Consider the following 22,821-nt stretch of genomic DNA (forward strand, 5'->3'; position numbering starts at 1 on the left):
GGCTTCAGTGAACAAGAATCAGATACTCCAGAGAGGACGCGCTTTTATGGTAGATCAGGGTTTCCAGCCTCCCTCATTTAGCACATCCTGTCAGCCAGCAGAAAGAGTGATAGCTTTATTTCATGTTTTAAGGGACGGAGCAGAGCTTTGGATTGTATATTGTATAGATGTTAGAAAGCAAAAAAATACAGGGTGTAGAGCAAGGTGCCAATCACAGGCTATCCCTAGGGTTGCTTGATTCTAGCTAAAAATGAGAATCACGATTTTGTTTGCTTAAAATCAAGATCACTACTTTTTTACAATCATGTAAATGTAAAATAAAGATTAATATGAGTAGGCTATTATTATTGTTATTTCTTAAAAATTAGGTAAAACAACAATGATAATGTTTCTAAAGGTGAATTTTTTAAGTTTGAGACGATGTCATTTGTCATTAACTACGTTTCCATCCACCTATTTTTATGTGCATTTTGGATTTGCACATAAAATAAATAAATAAATAAATAAATAAATAATCAGATGATGGAAATGGAAAGATGCGCATAAAATTTTGAAAATGTGCCTAAAAAAAACTTATGCGTATAACTGAGTAGGATAAACGTCTTATTAGATAAGAAAAGATGCGCATAAAAAACACTTTTACTAAACAAATTCCATTATGCGCATTAAAAAGGTCATGTGATGTTGTTATAAGACATCATGTGATGATAAAAATGTGTGTGAATGTACAAACCAGCAAGCTGAGCACATTGTAAAAAATCTGAAATGTTGTTTTGGTCATTCTAAAATGCCTTAGCCATTTCAGTATTAGTGCTTTTGTATTGTTAATGACCCCCAGAACTGTCAAGAGTGTCTGTGCTTTGCATCTGATGACTTTAAACGCTACCACGCGTTTATTGCGAGTTCGCATTTGTCTTCTAAGGCGCAAATCATTTATTAAATAAAGAAGAGATTCATGCAGCTTTCCTACAGAAGCAAATTCTGTTTTTGCCTTTGATATTTGGTGCCAGTCAGGAAGTGGCGATTTTGTTCTCTTTGACTCGTTGAATGGAAACACGGCTTTCTCCTTTTATGCAATAATCCAGGTTTGGGCATAAAGTTAACTCGCATTTTTGGATGGAAACGTAGCTATAGACATTATTAGACCATTTTTTTCACTGGTGATATGAAACATTTGTTATGATCAGATTCAACTCTTGCATTACACTGTATTCAAAATTATAAAGGCTAGAGTAGTTATACTGACCCAGTAAACATTTATTTTTATGCACAACACGTTGTGCTGGCCATGAAAGAAAAAACATTTCAAATGATTGTAGTAATCATAACTCTAAAATGGATTTGATTATTTAAATGATGTGTGGGCTTTTGCTGCAGATTGCAGTTCATGTCATGGCTGCCGTCACTTTGAGAAAAAAAAAACAACTCATCCTGCATGTGGCTACAAAAAATGCACATTTCTTACGCGCAGTGCTGCAATTTGTGTTGTATTGCAACCGTTTTTTTTTTTATCAGGCCAGATCAGTTTTTCGAAAACCATCAATAGCCAACTAAGGTTGCAAGTTCCATCATTATAAACATAGTTTGTTGATTTGGTGTTTTCCCAGGTCCATCGTTCCAACAAACATTCAGAAACTGCATTACAAACTTGTACTGTACGTTTGCAACTACTTCTCTAGATCTGTAGTTACAGGTAGAAGCAACCTTGATCTATTCCAAGATATCCCCCCATACTCTATTCCTTTCGAACGCTCCAACGTTTAAACTTTTCTTGTTTCTTCTTTTCTTAAACTCAAAAACAATGACTATGTACAACAAACTGAATGTTATTTACAAATGTATTACCTGTTATTAACAGCCTATGCAGGGTCTGTTCACTTAAATAGACATCATTAGCACGTCAACACGTCATTACAGTAAGATAGAAAAGACATTTTGAGAAAAATTTTAGCTTAAATACAATGTGATACTTTTAGTACCATTTGTAGGTGTCCATGTTGCTAAGCAACATATATAAAACAATGTCAGACTTGTGCAACCATCTTTACGATTCTCTCCTGACCTTGAAAATATAATTGGCTATATCATAATAAAGCTGAATTAAGATTGGTGTATAGGGTCGAATCGAGATTGCAATCTTTTTCTAATTAATCATGCAGCCCTAGCTATACCAAAATAATTGTTGTCTTACAAATCATTTTAGATTTTAGCATTTTCTTGGTTTCATTTTATTTTTTATTTTTTTATTGCTCAAATGCGTATTTTAAATAGCCTAGTATTCTTTACCCTAATGACTGTTGGGCACGTTCCTTCCAAAAAAAGGTAATTAATTATAATTACTACTTCTCACAAATAGTAACTGAGTTACATAATTATAAAAGCAACTAATTACCCAGGAAAGTAACTATTGCGTTACTTAAAATAAATAAATAAATCAAACGTCAATTGACTCTAACATAAATGTAAAACATTGTATACTAATCTACATTATTTTAATGTTCCAACCATCAACTTCAATATATTATTATAAATATTAGCATAAACATTCTTGCCTTTCACCTCAACAAGAGAAAAGTAGTGTTTTTATTTAGTTTGCAAAAGCTAACTTTGAACTTGTTGGATTTGCCATCGTTCTGACTCCTGTTCATTGGCTTGTGCACCTGAAGGTACTCCATCTAAGTCAATCATCACGTTCTCAGTAACACCAATCATCATCCTGCCCCCGCCCTCAAACACACAAACACAAAACCCTTGAGATAAAGAGGTCCCATGGCTGAGAGAGAGAGACGCTGCTCACTCCAAGCAAACCGCTTCAGTGATCTAGTTGTAGTCGAGTTTATTTATATTAAACCTGTACTAACACTATTACAAGCATGTTTGAACTTCAGTAAGCTAGAAATGGGTTTTCTCATGTCTTAAGCAGTCAAAATTAAGGCTGTTTCTTTGCAGATCAAGTTTTATATTTTAAAATAAGTCTAGATTAAATTTCTTCTTCCTTTTAAGTGATGAAGTCTCTTCAAAAGACTTAATTAAAGCACATTATTCATATGAATTAATTTATTATTCTCTTTAAAAATGTGTTTTTAAGTTAAAAGAAGGGGTAGAAATCTCTCTGACTTTAAAGTAAGCATCCTGAAGATAATATATTTGGAACAGTAGAAGTAAATAAATTAAGAACATTTGGCCGCACTTTATTTTAAGATATAATTCCCACTATTAACAAACTATGATTTAGCTCAATAAACTTCTAATTGAATGCTTATTAATATGTATTAAGGTATTGGGTGGGATTAGGGGTGTAGAATAAGATCACTCAGTATGCACTTTATAAGTATTAAACAGAAATTATCTTAATAATAGGCAGGTAATAAGCCACTAGTAAATAGTGAGAATTGATCTCTATACTATAGTGTTACCATACATTAATATTTTTAGGGTGAACAGATATATTATAAAGAAAATTTAAGAAAGATTTTAATAGGGTAACTTTTATTTTATTTTATTTTTTAAGATGAACATTTACCATACTAAAGCAGCTACAATATTAAATATGTCACAATTCAGTAAAGGGAAGGAAGCGGGATCTCAAATGCAATACAAAATAGGTATTTATTAATTATAAAATTAAAACAAAAGACAACAAAAACAACCCCAACAGGGGGAACATTAATCAAAACAAAACTTGACTAGCAGGGAAGAGCTTGGTTTTTTTAAACCAATAGACTGAGATGCTTAGAATAAAACAGCACGCTGCACACAGAACAAACACAAACACCAGGATAAGAGCTTGCATCCAGAGCATGCCCAGACCTCGTGAGCCCGCATCAAGCGGGAGCAAAGCCAAGTTGGTGCTCATACAATGACAAAGACAGACAATAACGGGAAATATGAGTGCTCAACCCAAGAAAAGTCATGCCCAAGTCAAGCACAAGATACAAGACATGACAGTGTCTGGACTCTGCCACCAAAACAAGAATTAACAAGACCGAAGTGGCAGTATCCTAACAGATACAACTTTTGAGGGACGTTAATTTGTTCATCTCTCAATTATCATTGTACTGCAAAGCATTACTAAGATATATTATGTTGGGAAAACACAGTATTTATCTAAACTAACTGTAAATGCATGGCATGTAGTTAAACTGTTAAAACACAAACTATGTGGTTTTAGCCTTATGAATAAAACTGAAGTGAAACAGATCTTGATCATCCTAAAATGATAAAAAAATGAACATCTGTTTTTTCTGTGATAAGACTGTAATAAAGTCTTGGAAGAACAGGAGCTTATTTGGCAGACTATGACTTTGGAATATTAAAACTGCAGAAGAGCAAGTGGGATTTTTTTTGTCTTTTTTCTTAGAACAAAAATACTCAAGTCTCCACTTGCTTTCCAATTGATCACATTACTGTCTAGAAAAAACAACTGATATATTAAATATTTCTATATATTAAAGATTTCTTTATGGTAAAGAAGATAATTTTCTTGCAAAATGTCACCTTCAGAGATTTGAAAATAATCTCTGACACTCATTTCCTTCTCAACCCATAGAGGTTATCACGACTGTGACACTAAAACTCAGAGATACCAGATGATGAGAAATTGCAGAATATTCACAATCAGATTCTCTGCTCATGCACAGGAGGACAAGCCTGATAACATTATTATCACCACCAAAAATAAAAGTCATTGTTGGAAAGAAACAGCAGGGGAAATTAAGACATGTTGGACCTAAAATAGAAATATTAAGTTCTGCACCTTACAGAGTAATACACTTTAAGCCATATTCAAAAATTAAAATGACCCCATAATTTACACACCCTTAAGCATTTTTTTATTTTATTTTGAGCCTTATAAACTCTAGATGATGGATAACAAAGCCCAGAGTGTCTTTTTTCCAAAGATACATAAACTGTGAATGTAGACCAAATCATTCAGCAACTGTAAACGTTTCAACTTGGGAAGATGATTTTTGAGAAGGTGCCTCTGACGGTGAGGGAGAGAAGGACATCGACAGCCTCAGAAAACTTTTTACAGTAATCTCATTTTGCATGCTATCTTCATCAAATTTAAAATATAAACATTTGAAATACTTTCAAATCATATTTTTTTCTAGGACATTACATTAATGTTTTCATGTTTTTCTATATGTAAAACTAAAATTAAACACAATACATTTTTTTTCCTCATGACTTCATAATGTATAACTCTTTATATTTTTTAACATACAACTTCTCCTTTTACCACAGTAAAGCTCAAGTGTCTTCTTTCCAATGATACATAATTTGTGTTTGTAGCTTACTGGAGTCAGGAACTGTTATTATTTAAAGTTAGGTAGGTGTAAATCCCCAAAATTAAGTGCTGGCTAACAGGTTAAGCAGAACTTTTTTCTCCTCTCAGACAAACGCAGTCTGAGAAGTATCCTGGCTCTTCCATGCTGTATAATGGTGTTGGATAGTGCCCATTTTTAAAAAAGCTCATTTATCTGTTGTCAAACTAACCCATACACCTCCAGGGGGCATTAAGTCAATTGATATGTTGTTGTTTTTTTTTTTTTTGTAGATATATTTCAAATTACAAAATTTTTTAATTAATAAATAACAAGCAGGAACTCTGGGAATAGATGCGTCTCTGGAAACCAGAGTAAGTAAGATGATGACAAACAAGAAAACTATTTAACTAAGCTGCTGTGTAACAGGTTCGTAGCCAGGATGGGTTTGAGTGGTTCGAAAGACCCACCCCTCCACTGACAAAGGTTTAGAATTTGCAATTGGTCCAAATGTTTTGTCACTGTTTTCTCATTTGTCCTATTTTGACTGCTATGCCATCAAAAATTGTGGAAATAACCCATCAAAGGTTTTCATACAACGCAGAATATGACGTAAGTGAAGTCAACTTCGCTATGACCTACAGTTGTTAAACAGAAAAAAACATTTTACAAATAACTTTTAGGTAACACTTTATTTAGATGTTCCATTTGAGTATTAGTAGACTGTCTCCTTACTGAAGTTAAATGTGTTGGCCAGTTTGTTATTTGTCTAATAAAAGACAACAAGCTACATTTTTTTTCCTAATGAGATATGATGTAATAATTTTTTTAAATACATATTTTTTCATATTTCTTCAATATCAATCTTTATGAAGTATTTTAGGTACATAAAAATGCAAGTTAATCCAGCTAAAAATAGGGCTTAAAATATACTAAATGGAGTATTTAAACTTTATAATTAAATAGAAAATGAGGCGAATAACTGCAAAAAATCCATTTTTTGAGAAAAAAGAATCACTCCTTTCACCAGGCTGGCTACAGGCCTGTATAACATCATACAATACACTACTCTCATAACGCTAAGTTCTTGTGTCAATCTGTCTTAGATTGACACAAGGACCATTTATCGTACATATCAGTCATGCATTGATCACATAGATCCACCTCATAAGACATGCGTTAACCCCCTGGCAGTGTATGAGTTAGTGTTATGACAGATTTATGCACTTTTGGAAGTTTCAAAATAAAACACAGAAAAAGGTACACTGAAGATGGCTTGATTGTGAGAATAAAGGCATAATATTTATTTTTGGGGAGAACCATTTTTTCAACAATAAAAATATTCTATTTATAGTTGCACAAATATTGTTTACATCCATGGGATCTTCTTTTTTTATTATTTCTTTATAAGAAAGAAAAAAGTTTTTTGAATGTAAGAATGCTGTTATTACTATACATTAAGAAAACTATTGTAACCTTTATTTTTAAAATATATGCCAGATAAGTCTCTATATGCATTTAGGTAACAGGTAGGACTGTTCAGTATGTTAGAGGTGTAGTTCTAAGACCACGCGTGCTATTTCACTCACAAACAATTCATATAAACTGTCAAGCGCTGAATATTACTCACACCAGAGAAAGTGATGCTATCCAATAAACATTTATCAAGGCTGAGCTTGGGTTGGAGTATTATCTCACACAAATCTTATATTTGATCAAATCATCCATCCAGCCTTTCACAGAGTAACAGAATTTGCTCAGCAATATTTTACAAGTGATTGTGTTTACCTTGGCAAAAGGCGATATGATTCAAGAAAACGCGCTTAGCATTGATTTTACATCGCTTCAGTCATCCAATTGTAATGTAAATAGACTAAGCACTCGTAGCTAACTGAATGACAATGGGAGACCACAAAAATGTGAGATTTTCTGTGCAGATGGGCTATTTTAGGTTTTATCCTAATATTAAATTCAGTCTTCTGCTCATTATTTCCTCTTTGGCTTTACTTAACATAAATATTGTTGCTAGTTGTTGGTTCATTGTTTTAGTGTCTTCGGTAGTCACTGAGATGTGTGTTCCCTGCAGGGGAGGCTGTAACTCATGGCAGGCGAGACATGATTTTATCGCCACTGGATAAAGAAAGCAAAGACTAGATCTATGACATGAATGAAAGATGTTTGGATAGCCACTATTATGTCTCAGCAGACAAATCACAAACAAAACTGCTATTCTTCACAAAATTCTCTTTATAAAAGGCAAAACCAAGCAGTTTCTGCACTGAAAGGTACTTTTGATTTATTATTATTATAAGATAAATTTTATTTCATAGTAGTATGCAAATTGCGATGACGAAACTATTAGAGCTTGCTTTATTAATTTATTATTCCTTTAACTTTCCCCCTACTCAACAATTATTATGAACTATTATACACTATAGTATTTCAGGAAAATTTCTGTAGAAAAAAATATGTTTAATTTTTAAACAGTGAAGTAAAAAAAAAATTGAAATACAAATAAAACTCAATTACAACAAATGTTTAATAATAAAGGTTAGACTTATTATTAACTTTTGTCATTATAAATTATGTTATAAAATTAAAAATATTAAATATTTGATGGATGGATGGATGGATGGATGGATGGATGGATGGATGGATGGATGGATGGATGGAAGGATGGATGCATAGATCAACAGAGCATTGGATGGATAGAGCAATGGATGAATGGATGGAGCGTTGGATGGAGCAACAGGGCGTTGGTGGATGGAGCAATAGATGGATGGATGGAGCGTGCAACCAAGTGATGGATGGATGGAGCAATAAATGGATCAATGGATGCTTGGATGGAGTGATGGATGGATGGATGAATGGAGTAATGGATAGATGGATGGAGCAATGGATGGATGGATGGATGGATGGATGGATGGATGGGAGTGACAGAGCAATAGATGGATGGGAGTGACGGAGCAATAGATGAATAGAGTGATGGAGCAATGGATGGATGGATTGTAAAAAATGGATAAATGGATGAAGATTGGAAGAAAAAAGATGAATGAATGAATAAAGTTGTGAAAAGATGGATGGCTGGATGAAGATTGCAAAATGGATGGATAGACAAAGACTAAAATGGATGGATGTCAATTTTTTTAAATGGATGAAGACTGTAAAACATAATGATAGATGACACTTGAAAAAAGATGGATGGTGAAGATTGTAAAAAGATAAATGGATGACAATTGTTAAAAAGGATAAAAAGATAATAGATTGTAGACAGATATATGGTAACTAAAAAAGATGGATACATGGACGGATAGATGGATGGACTAGTATTTGGAACACAAAATAAAGTTAAGTCATATTTTAGATAGAGCAATAGATAGTGACAGAGTAATACATAAACAGATGGACGGGAGGGATAGATGGACAGACAGACAGACAGACAGACAAAAATTACGCAAAAATTGCCATGGCAAGCAGATATTGGGACTCAGTCTGTTGACCAAAGAGAAGCTCTTTTAAAGTCAGAGCAGGTTTATTTTAACACGCAGAGGGTCTGTCTTGGTAAACATTGTTCAATCACTCTTCCTAAACAGCAAGAACCATTATCATAATCATCACTGCTGTTAGCAGCGAGGTGCTTCTACAAATGATGACAAATAGAGAGCTAGGATTGGAGAGGTCTGGGGTGGTTCCGAGAGGTCAGGACGGGTTTAAACTTCCAGACACGTTTCAAGACTCTTTTCTCTCCTTGAACATTTTGTTTGGGAATGAAAGTGCCTGTTTTTCTGTGGCCATGGTATAGTGCACTCATTTTCTGTTCTAAGTGACTTAGTAATTAGCATAATGTAACCCAAAACATTTCCATATAAGGGCTTTTCAGGCAACATTTCCTGTAAAGTCATGCATCCTTCTCCTTTTTACCCTTGTTCTTTGAAGATGCACTTTTGTCAAGATCTTTGACAAGTGTTACACACTTTTTTTTCCATGTTTTATATAAATGAAAGCTTTAGCGAAAGTTCTACCAGGAAGACTGAGATGTCACGTCATTCATAATAATTATCTCGTCAGCTTATAACAACCAAGCAAGCCATGTATAAAAGCTCATCTAAACAATCTGTTTCGCTGTATTCAGGTGACGTTGCGGAAGTTTCCCTCCATCCTCCCCATCACCACCACCACCAGGTTGGCCTCGTCTCCACTCAGGGGGTTGGCTTCACCCTGCCTTCATCTTCAGGCAGGATCTGCCAGCTCATCCAGAGTTCTACACTATAGACAGGGCTTACGCCAAAGAACTTTATGAAAGGACCGTAACAAACTCTCATTCATGCAAACAATTCACAATAAATGTTCAAACGTTTATTTGCCTTCTAGAGTCTTTCTGGTAGAACTGCGTTGACACCATGTCATAATTACCATAATTCTGAGATGATAACAACTTAATCTGTGAATCCTTGTCATGCTCAGACTCAGAATTTTCTAAATCATTTTCTATGGTAACAGGCACGAAGAAGAAGTCCATGGAAGGTGGCCAGTTCAACCGTCTTTAAATGAAATGTATAGATTTTTATAAATTATTAAATATTATATAATAATAAAATATGGTATAAATTGTGTGATGTAATTCCAAACTAAATGTGGTGAAACTAAATTTAGCTTTTTGATATATTAGGCATAATAAAAAGGGTAAACATGTTCACATTTTATAGAATAGTATTTGGAGCATAAAAATAATTGGATGGATGGATGGATGGATGGATGGATGGATGGATGGATGATGGAACGATGGATGGATAGAGCGATGGATGGATTGAGCAATGGATGGATTGAGCAATGGATGGAAAGAGCAATGGATGGATAGAGCAATGAATGGGATAGAGAAATAAATGGATGGACGGATGGAGCGATGGATGGATAGAACGATGGATAGATAGAGCGATGGATGGATAGAGCAATGAATGGGTAAAGGAATGGATGGATGGAGCTATGGATAGATGGATGGAACGATCGATGCATGGATGGATGGATGGAATGATGGATGGATGGGTGGACCCTTGTTCTCTAAAAATGCACTTTTGTCAAGATCTTTGAGTGCTATACACTTTTTTTCATATTTTATATAACTACGTTGATGACATGACAATTACCATAATTCTGAGATAACAACGGATTCTGTGAATCCTTGTCATGCTCAGATTCAGAATTATTATTTTCTATGGCAACAATAATCAAAGCAGAAGTGGACTCGTGGACTTCAGGAGAAACCACAGCTAGTCTTAACACACAGATCTCATCATTTGACCATATCCATCTGTTGGACTCAACAGTTACATTACAATTTAAAAACGATTGGGACCTGATATCTACAGTATGTTCAACATGCCACAGGAGCTACTGAAATGGCTGTTTGACTCTACTGTCAGTCTGTCCTGTGTTCTCATATAACTGTTTGGTTTGGTTCAGCCACCAAACTAGAAATCAGTAAACTACAGTGGACAGTAAGAACTGCAGAAAAGATTATTGTTGGCCCTCTGCCAAACCTCCAAGATGTCTACATCTCCAGAGTGAGGAAAAGGACTCAGAAAATCACTCTGGACCCCTCAATGTCTCTTTGAACTGTTGCCCTCTGCCTGGCGCTACAGAGCACAGTGCACCAAAACAAACACACACAACAACAGTTTTTTTTTTTTTTTTTTTTTACCCCCAGCACATTTCCCACCTTATTCACATATGATTACCACAGATGCTCATCACACCCTGTATATCAGGGCTATTCAATTAGTTTGTCATGGGGGCCAGTTCATGAAAAGCATCCCAAATGAGGGGCCGGAGAGATATGACTTGCAATATGAGTGATGACACAACAACATGTAAGAGCTTGATTGTTTCATTTTTGCTCCTTAAGACACCCACATTGGCTTTATCTACATTAACATTCTACATAATTAATGTATTGTATTTTAAAACTACATAAAATCAGTGCACTGTAAAATAGCCTTTTTTTACAAACATATTCAAATGTTGTAATTCAAAGCACAGCAAATTCAGTGCATTGCTTAAATAGGCTTCTTCTGCATCCAGACACATTCATATGTTATGTTTTGAACTGCAAAACAATTATGGATACAACATATAGATTTCGGTTGTACAATTAAAGTCTGAAAAATAATCATGGTTTCAAGGTTATCATGTCTAATGTAAATGTAAGCTTTATATTAGCTGTTTTTAAATAGATTGTTGTTAGCATGCGTTCATCCATAGCCTACATAACAATTTTAATAATTTGTAATAATTCGTCTAACCTATCTTTTGTTTACATTGCACTGATAGGCACGCTACAGCATGAGATGTTTTCTACAGGGTGCCGCATATATTCATATTCAATATGAGAGCATGTATTGCTTCAGTATATAACATATTGGCATCTATTTTTACATTGGAAATAAAAAACTTGGGCGCGGAAAAGATGCAATATGTGAATGGCCCGCTGCTAGTAAATCCAGTGTGCGTGCATATTAGCCTTGGTGTATAAACTCGTAAGTTTAAACTATAGCACACAGTCGGCATAACTTTTTTTAGTTGCAGCAGTTTTATCCTATGCAACAAAAATTCGATGCTGAAAAGCCTTGACGAATTAAATTTTCTGGGAAATTTTCTAACCCCTTGGTTTCCAGTGTGGTCCTGAAAAATCTCTGTCCGAACGGGTATCTACCCCTTCTCCTTAGCCCTACACCTTCACACCTTCAAGCTAAAGAGAACTGGGACACCCTTACTCTTTCATGTGAATGCGCAAAGTGGTAGAATTGGGATTTGACCTTAAGGAGTCAACATGCAAGGCCTAAATGTAAACCAGTTACATGTTAAACATAAAACAAATAGTTTCACATGTTTATTCATTCATTTTGTTTTCGGCTTACTCCCTTTATTAATCTGGGGTTGCCACAGCGGAATGAACCGCCAACTTATCCAGCATATGTTTTATACAGCGGATGCCCTTCCAGACGCAACCCATCACTGGGAAACATCCATTCATCCATTGATACACACTCATTCACACACATATACTACAGACAATTTAGCTTACCCAATTCACCTATACCGTATGTCTTTGGACTTGTGGGGGAAACCGGAGCACCTAGAGGAAACCCACATGAATATGGGGAGGACATGCAAACTCCAAACAGAAATGCCAATTGACCATGTCGAGGATTGAACCAGCAACCTTCTTGCTGTGAGGCGATTGTGCTACCCACTGCACCGAGAGTTGCCAGTTTCTCACATTTAATTCAAATTAAACAATTATATTTTAGTCAGAAGCTCTGTTTATGTACAAATAAAGTAAACTACATGCACATTCTGAATGGCTCAATGCCGCTTGTGACCCTTTGCAACATTAAAATTTAAAACTGCATCCTGCTGGTTTTATTTGTGTGACAGCTGTCTGCAGGGTATGCTGGTTTGAGCGGTAGGTAAATATAGACAACGTGCTTAAAGCAAGAATCTGATGCTTTATTTATGCTTAGTATGTAACTTTTTCCCTCACCTTGCTTCAACAATCACAGGCTTTCGTTGAGATGTGAGGGGCGAGTGAAGTGTCACTGCGAGCAGGTGGAAGGGCATTAATTGCTGAATCAGAGCAGGTCCTCTGCCCTGCTGCGGTGCTGATAATTGGGAGGGGAAGCTTGCTGACAGCGCAATGCCAAGGTCAGAGAGAGAATAAAATGAGAGAGATAACTGAACGAGAAGCGGACAGAAATATCAGGAGACAAAGAATTTAAACCTGCACACCAGAACAACAACTGGGTAAGTCAGGGATCGGACAAGCAATGACGCACATGCAGGGAAAGATTCTTTAAAAGTAAATAGACAAATGGTTTTTGTGGGTTATATGCATGTAAATATTGATCTTATCTACGAATGAATGTTTAATTTTTATTAGGAAAAAAAGTGGATGGCAAGATAAAATCAAATATATCAAATACATGTCATCAAATATAAGCCAAACATTAGATCATTGTGTATTTTATTATTATAATTAATAATAATAAGATCACAGCTACTTGCTATAAAACTAAATTTCAGGGAAAAACATACCTTGGAATGTTGTGACTGATCATAATAAAGTATTCCAAAGTCATAACAAATTCCAAGTACTGGGTTGTGACTGGAAGGGCCCTTGCTGCCAGAAAAGTTGGTTGTTTGAATGAAGGAATGATAAAACAAAGTGTATTTTATTGAAATAATATTTCTACTATATAGTAGACACTATTTTACCCTCTACTATATTACCCCCTATGCAAAAAAAATATTTCAGATGGGGAGCTAGTGGCAGGGATGCACAAAAAAAAAAAAAAAAAAAACGCCAAAAAGCCATTCTGGCGACATCCTTACATCCTTTTTTATTTACAATCTCCTCACTGCAATAGTGCTTGTTAAAAGTTGGTTCATCATTTTCTATGGCGTCTCTCATAACTAGATAACCATCAGTCGTTTTCTCAGTGGATGACAAAAGAAAAACCATTGCTGCAGCAACAAACTTACACCCACACTGAACTTTTTTTTTTCGATATTGACAATGGTGTTTGGTCAAAAAATATTGATGCCAATTTTATCGCCCAGCTCTAGAATACATACACAAATTTGTATTAAACTGTTATGCAGATAAAGATGAGAACGTACAATAAACTGAGGAAACAGTAACTTAAATACACACTGACTGATTACTAAATACAGGTGAACAACACTGTAATGAGAAATCAAGGTGGGAAAAAAAAACAAAGGAGCTCATGAAAAGACAAAAACACTGGAGCAAGAACACACATGTTGGGAGTAACAAAGCAAAACGCAAACAGAGACAAAAAGACAAACAAAATCCTGACAAATCTATTTAGTTTGAATTCACATAATTGTTTGATTATTATATTACTTAAAAATGACAATGTCCAATTTTGGTGTTTAAATCCAATATAATAAAAGCAAAAACGAATTTAGGATCATACAACGTTTCATTAGAATTTACATTATTTGAAATGTCTTGCTGAAAATATGTAAAACCCAGTCTTTTGCTAATTCAACAAAGGATTCTCAATCTAAGTATGTCTGACAATATGTTGCTTGTGAAACCTTTATTATTATTGACTTTATTTTCATGTTGACTAGAAACATGTAACTTACCATTTCTTTCAAGCCTTGATAAAATGCTTCATTTCCAGATTCCCCATTGCTTTGCTAAAATACGATTCGTCACAGTCATGAATAGTGTTTGCCTTTTACTGACTGACTCGCAGTGAAAATCTCTTGAGCCTGGAGGCACTTTATAAAAGCAATTTTCACCACAGTGGTAACCCTGTGTTTGAAGGTCTACCAAACAATGCACACTCTTTTATTTGTCACTATGTTGTTAGACGTATCTGTCAAGAAAGGGGTGTGAATTGGAAAGTATATGTGACCTGAGTGGTGCTACACTTAAGTATGTTTTCCTGTCGGTTTGTTGTGTGTCGCTGTTTTCTAATAGTGCAAAATTGTTTCCAGATGAACTGAGTTATATTATAATGCCTGAGGTGATGTAAAAAATAAATGTAATTGTGTAATCTCTGTATGTTTATTTGTGAATCTGTGGCAAAGCATCAAAGGGTGTAATAAATACAGACAGAATTCAGAATTTTGCCTTAGAGGAGTTTCTTGCTGTCATTGTGGCCTTCTGAATATGCTTTACAATTCTTTCTATTGAAATTACATTTCATAAACGTAACTATTTGGCCTAAAGCAAGTTATATAATATATATATATATATATATATATATATATATATATATATATATATATATATATATATATATATATATATATGACCTAAATAAGATTAGCAATGAGCTAAATCACATAAGCAAAAAAGCTAAAAAGCCACTAAAAAACGCTAACAAGTTAAATCATGCTAGCAACATTTTGAATAATGCAACGTAATAAAAAGTGTCAAGACAAGCTAACAATGTGTTAAATCATGCTAACAACGCAAATCAAGTTAGCAACATGCAAGGTATCTGCTAAATCAGGGGTAAAGAATGTTAATCTTGGAGGGGCAGTATCTCTGCAGAGTTTCATAAAATGTATAACAATAGTTCCTAATATATGTATAGCGCATTTCTGGACACTCAAAGCACTTTTCACATTGGGGAAATCCTATTATGATATGGGGATGCCAGTGGGTAAATTTGGCCAGGATACCAGGATTACACCCCTACTCTACCTGGGTTCAGCGTCTCATCCGAAAGACAGCACTCACTGAGCAGTATAGAGTCCCCTTTAATATACTGGGGCACTAGGACCCACCCAGACCGCAGATTGAGCACCACCTGCTGGCCTCACTATCATCCCATCCCAAGTATTGGCTTGGTGCAGCCCTACTTAGCTTCAGTGGGCGACTATGTGAGAGTTGCAAAGAGCTAGCTGCCAGCGTGTACCTCTTCTAATAAATGTTAGACGTGGTAAAAAGATGTTAGAAATCCTGTAAGCATGGTAAACTTAACTAGCAAAGTGTAAAAAGTTCTAAATATATTAGCATCATGTACATCCCCAAATCAGAAAAAGTTGGGACAGTATGGAAAACGCAAATAGAAAAGTATTGATTTGTAAATTTACTTTGACTTGTATTTCATTGCAGACAATACAACAAACATTATTTAATGTGTTCCTCATGATTATATTTTATTTATTTTTAAATAAAATTTTAGCTTTGGTTCTTGCAATACATAAAAAAAAAAAAAAACAGTAAAGCATTTACCACTTTGTAACGTTGCCATTCTTTTTCACAACACTTAAAAGACATTTAGGGACTGAAGACACCAAGTGATCAAGTGTTTGAAGTAAGTTTGTCCCATTCTTGCTGCAAACAAGTCTAAAGTTGGGCAACAGTACGGGGTCTTCATTGTTGCAGTTTGCACTTCAAAATGCACCGCACATTCTCTATTAGAGACTGCAGACTTTGTAATGTGTGCAGAATGTGGCTTTGCATTGTCTAGTTGAAATATATGGGCGTCCCTGGAAAAGAAGGTAGCATATTGTGCTCCAAAATCTCTATGTATTTTTTAAGCATTAATGGTGCCATCACAAGAAGTTCAAGTTACCCGACACAACCCCATACCATGACAGACCCTGGTTTTAAACTTGTTGCTAGTAACAGTCTGGATTATCCTTTGGTTCGGAGCACACGTCGTCCATTTCTCCCCAAAAAAATACCTGAAATACTGATTCATCTGACCACAGGACACATTTCAGTGCCGCTTGAGGGATTGGAGATCATGCTTGCTCAGGTTTGCATTCTTGTCCTTGCACTCAAATTCCTCCAGATTCCTGGAATGTTATGCACTGTTGAAGGTGAAACATCCAAATGTGTTCCTATGTTTCTTTGAGGAACATTTTTTTAAAATGTTTCAATTTTCTCACAAACTCTTTGGCAAACTGGTGATCATCGGCCCATCTTTGTCCCTAAAGGAGTTGACCATTCTTGGATGCTGCTTTTGTACCAAATCATAATTGCAATCACCTGTTGACATCACCCGTTTCAAATCACATCATGATTTAACCAATTTATCCGATTACCAGCCCTAAATTGCTCCTGTCCCTCCTGCTCCTGTGTGTTTTTTGGAAAGTGTTGCATGTTTAAATGACAGAAAAGGATGTATAATTACAAATGAAATGAATTTGACCAGACAAAGCATTAAATATTTTTTGTTCATATTCTCTGCAATGAAGAGTCAAAGTAAATTTGAAAATTACTACATTCTTTTTTTATTTCCGTTCTCCATACTGTACCAACCTTTTCTGATTTGGGGTTGTAAATGCATGCAAATAAAGGTACAAATCATAGTATCATGTTACTTCATGTTAAATCATCAAACTTTACTCATCTAGTTGTATTATTATTATTATTATTTAATAATATTATTATTGTTGTTGTTATTATTATTATAATTATTATTATTAATTATAGTAGAAGGGGTGGTGATAACCACCAAAATGGTGGTAATATTTACTTAATATTACTGACAGATTAATTGATTTACTGATACTGATTGATTGATACTTATTGCTACTGCTTAATGAATGTTTACTAATTGATTGCCATTAATTGATACCAATTGGTACTAATTATTTAATTGACACTGATTGCTACTGTTTGATTGATTGATTGATTGATTGATTGATTGATTGATTGATTGATTGATTGATTGATTGATTGATTGATTGATTGATTGATTGATTGATTGGTTGATTGATTGATTCTCATTTCTATTGATTGACAGACTGATCGACTGCTTGCCTGATTGACTGTAATCCAAAACCTGCATTAAAACCATGATTACTACTTCAGTTTTGACCGCAACTCACATTCTCAGAAATAAAAGCTGTATCCATGAAAGCATGGGTCCTCTTATCACTTCTGTCTGCTTCGTTTGGCCTGAAGGAGGCTGAGGTGATGGGATTTGGGCGGATACTGAGATCAGACATGACACAATATCTCTCAGCACTAATTGGACCTTTCAAGCTTGACCACAAGCTCCATATTTTGTAGTGTGGTCGACAGCTGTAAACCTCAGTCGTAGTCTACAGCTGTTATGAATGATCATTTACAAGACATGAACCTAATCTCTGTCTAGTAACCATCCCACATATGCGTCCCTGAAGTCAAGTGCAGGCAACTGATATGATCACAACACTGCATTATAGGTATAAAAATCGACTTTTATATCTTGATATGAGACAGGTGCCTCAGGTGACATTTGCATCTAAAGCACTGAAACAAAATTCTTTTCCAAGTATTGTTTACAAGAAAATATCAAGTCAGTATTTTTCATAGTAATTTCGTAGTAATTTTTTAAAAAATAAAATATAAAAACATAGATGTCTTTTGGAATGAGATTTAAAGGGCACCTATTTTACCACTTTTCAAATTTAAGAAAAGTGTTTTGTTTCTTCAGAATGTTTCTGTAAAGTTTCAGCTCAAAATACCCATCAGATTATGTATGACACCTATCTGAAGATTAGAATGTTCTGCTTAAAATGTAGCTGTTTTTGTTTCTGTTTTTTTTATGCAAATGAGCTAGTTATCCCCACCCACTGTTACCATGTGCCTGGCAGAGCCACAGAAATCGTTCCCTAAAAGCAGCGCAAGCCTAACTGGAGCTCTAAGCAAAAGACCGTGCTGTCCTTACGGTGCTCATGCCTCCCTCATACAAGTCTGGTGGGAGGGTGGTGGGGGTGTATCATGGACAAAAGAGAAGAGCGGAGTTGAAGAGAAGACATCTAGAGTTTATATCTTAGTGTTTGGTATCGTGGATGAAGGTGTAGACCAAGGGGGAGAGGGGCATGGGCAGGGGGGCGTGTCTGATGTGTGTCTCCATCTCCTGCTGCACAAGATAAACAGCACAGTGACAGACATGGAGGCAAACTTTACGTAATGTTTAAGAGAAATACTATAGTAAGAACTTTCCCAATGATTATTGGATGTATTTGTTGTGGAGTTAATTCAAACCTTTCTGCAATGATTAGTCAAACACAATGCCATTACAATGTTCATGCACACACATTGCGCACGTTAACTTTGCACTGTTTTTGCACAGAAAATGTAACAAGATACCCATTAATATCCACTGCTGTATTGATATGTGTTATGTTATTGTACAAAATAAACCTGACTTAACGTCCGGGACAGAAGTGTTTTCTTTTAATAATTGTACTGAGATGTGGCTACGGTGATAAAATCACTAATCCATTGCAAGCATACACTGTTTTAAAAACGACAGATCTTTTCATTCCAGTTGCTTTGCGCATGTCCTGTCCTGTTATGACTCTACAGGTTACTACCGAAACATGTAAATATGTGCCTGTCAATCAATTCAGTGGGCCCTACTACCTCACACTGCCATGGGCTTCAAAATGAGAGGGATTTGGATCCTATTTTAACGTCAGGAGATTTAAAAAAAAAAAGAGAGTTATTGTGTTTCTGTCACTTCAATATGACTGGACACACTATATCTACATACAGCTCTGTCCAAACAGTTTACAAAAGATCATTTTCATCATAGGTGCTCTTTAAATGTTGAATGTTTATAATATCCAAAGAAAGAGAATTGCATAAATGAGGTATAGTATAGTTAAAGGCACTACACCACATAGTGAGCAAATGTACTGTATACATAACAAGAAAAGTTGATTTGAGAAGAAAAAAAAATGTAAGTAGGGGTGTACAGTACATACACCATGAAGAAGATTGGACAGATCTTGAGACATAATTGAGAGCTTTGTAGAAAAGAATCTAAATTGTAAAATCAATTCAAAACTTAAGTGTTGAAGATCAGGAGAAATGTGTTCAATACAAGGGGTTCTGCAGTCAGCTTGGCCTGGACTAGCTGAAGTTTGTGAATAAGTTTAGAGGAACACCATAGAGAATGATAAGTATGTGATGTATTCACTGCATGAAAGAGAATGGCAGTGCTATTCATTGTAAAAGAAGGACAAAGACGATTAATATTACATAAATCAAACTATGCAGAGGAAGTGATGTTCTTTGCATAGCTTCAAAGGCTTCAAAGGATAAAGTGCTGTAATGGATGACACTCAGACTTTTAAACTGTGAAGGATTAGAAACTATGGACTGATTATTAATCACAGAACCTAACATGAAAAAACATCAAATTAGATTTAGTGCTCACAAGTAGACTTTTGTTTTATTACTATTTAATCCATTGCGGGCAGATAAGGTGGAAGAATGGGAATCAACTGTAGAGTTTAGTGTCATCAGCATAGAAGTGATAATGATCACTGTTTTTCCTAAAATAACTGATACACAGAAAAGGGCCTAAAACTGAGCCTTGGGGAGCACCAGTAGTAACTTAAGATTAAAATTGTTTATTTGTATGAACATCTGAGCATTTCTGTGTAGAGTCTGCATGTTCTCCCCATGTTTGTGTGGGTTTCCTCCGGGTGCTCCGGTTTCCCCCACAGTCTAAATAAATGCAGTACATGTGAATTGAATAAACCACAACAAGGTTTGTTTGGTCGACCATAGCTCGTTATTATATGTATATATTATTACGGTGTAATGTCTCAGCTGTGTATTTAAAAATGGCGCTTCCTTTGTTTTCATTCTTTTGGCTCGTGCACACGCTCTGTGACTTTTCTCTGTAAACCAATAGCGTTTAGCTGCATGCCTACCTCCATCTTTAGGTACCCTTTTGTTGTGATAGGTACCCCTTGGAAAGGATACCCAAAAAGTGGTATGGTTCACTTTTTGGTACCTTTTGATAGTGGAAACGGATAAAAAGCATATGGAACTGTACCATACCATACAACTCCATTAAACTGGTATTTTAGCATTCTGAAGAACCTTTTCTATTATAAATAACTGAAAATGAATATGGAGGAAATGCAAAGGTTACGTTGATGTTAAAGGTACATCATACAACCAGACGTCAATAGAGAATCACTATTTTTACAAAAATAATATAGGTTTTTGGCAACCTTTTTAAAAGACTAGCTTGACTGTACAGTTTAAAATTATAGGTAGTCTGCACATTGCAAAGCTGCAATTCATAAGAGCTTCCCTAACATTGCAGTACCCTAATAAAATGTTCCATATAGTGGCTGAAGAAAGGATCTTGGGAACACTGTGCAGCTTTTGTGTCAGTGCAGGAACTGTGTCCCAGGAGATTCTCAGCCAGGGCCTGTCACTGTAGCTTGCTCTGCCCCATAAATCTTCACATAGCATAGCCTTGTGTTACTCTGCCAAGAAGAATTAGGACTGGAAAACAAGAAGCCATGACACGAAGACAGAGCATCCACCTGAACCACAAGGGACATGGAAGCACAGTAGGTGTGCCAGACAGTCTAAAACTGCAGCTGTGTAGGAGAATATGACGTATGATATCCCCATTATAAAGATCTGCAAATGCTGATGAAATGTGAAATATGCAAAACATTAAACTGTTTAAATGTGTCCTATTATGCCCATTTTCACAATATATTATATAACCCACAATAGCACAAATCTATAATTAACATTATATGCTTTATATGTCCCATTTTGGGAGATGTTCTCCTTGCAGTTTGTAGCACAATGTGTGACTTTACATTGTAATACGTATTCTACTTTGAGGGCTGAGTTCAGGGATGGAGTAGGTATAGATGTTAATAACACACAATATAATGCGTGATTTATTAAAACAAAATACTCGGTCTAGTAAAAACCACTCACATATGCACGTCCATATGTCATTGTGCTTCAGGCTGATGCTGTTGTGATCGGTAGTGGTATGTTCTCCGCTGGAGATTACTTCCGGTATTCTTACTGAAAAACAACTCTGAGAACTCTATGCACCCATCAACTCCTGCAACAGCTGACAATAATCCATACATTCACACACAAACACAGCTGTAGCTTATCCCACTGATTACATGGACTATACAGGTATATACACATCACTTTCACATTGCAGAGTCTTGTTTCTTCCATTAATATTACGAAGCGTTTTTCCTTGTTTGTTTTCCTGTGTTTTGATTCTTGACTTGTTACCATTTTGATTATTTGCCTGTGTTTTGACTACGTGTACTGGATTACCATTGTGCTCCTGTTTTGCTCCTGTTTTTGACCATTGCCTGTACGATCTTGCCTTTGATAAACTGCATGTCGATCCGCACATCTGTTGTCACCGTCTGCTTCGTAACAGCAGTGAGGACACAATCTATTTTGTAGGGAATAAAACTATTTTTATGTGCTCTCTTTAAATGCATTTCTGCCCCTTTCCAGAAAAAGACATTACAGCCGGTGTTTTGGTTATTCTGCCAACAATAAACAAAATTCTAATGTGCATTTTAAAGCCATTTAAGTTTCCTTTTCTCCTTCATGTCAACTATCAAATACATTCAAGGTTATGGCATAGGTTTACGTAAGCTTAACGTCATGATACAAAACAAACGTACACGATACAAATGTGCCACTAACTAATCTTATATAGAAATCCAAAATAGGTTTACATAAAACTAATTTTAAAAATTAAATAAAAACATTTTTTAGGGTTAAGGTTAAGGTTTTGGCCCTTGAATCTGATTGTCTGAGAGGTCTGATGTGGATTTTTCAAAAACAGACAGACAGACAGATAGATAGATAGATAGATAGATAGATAGATAGATAGATAGATAGATAGATAGATAGATAGATAGATAGATAGATAGATAGATAGATAGATAGATAGATAGATAGATAGATAGATAGATAGATAGATAGATAGAATATGAATAAAATTTCACCATAATAATCACAATAGAGCAATGGAAAAGTAAGATAAACATTTCTTTATGGTTTTCCGGAGAGTCAAACAGTATTTAGGTACAAAAACTGTATAGTCATTGCATCAATACAGAACTTTTTTTGTGCCCAAATGCTTTAAACTCTCTTGAAATACCTTTGAAACACATACAAATGATAACGTTTCACTCTGTTATGGTTATACTTTGCAATGACTTCTCAAATGTATTCTCAACTGTTGTGCTGATCAACTGT

General features: G+C 35.3%; 1 long non-coding RNA gene across 1 annotated transcript in view; it reads right to left on the reverse strand.

The window, feature by feature from the left end:
• The window catches only part of LOC147835377 (uncharacterized), a 96,295-nt gene that overhangs the window by 39,756 nt on the left and 33,718 nt on the right, over nucleotides 1-22,821 (reverse strand). The gene's annotated exons all lie outside the window — the stretch shown is intronic.

Source organism: Danio rerio, chromosome 9, assembly GCF_052040795.2.
Source record: "Danio rerio strain M-AB ecotype USA chromosome 9, GRCz13ab, whole genome shotgun sequence".
Taxonomy (NCBI): domain Eukaryota; kingdom Metazoa; phylum Chordata; class Actinopteri; order Cypriniformes; family Danionidae; genus Danio; species Danio rerio.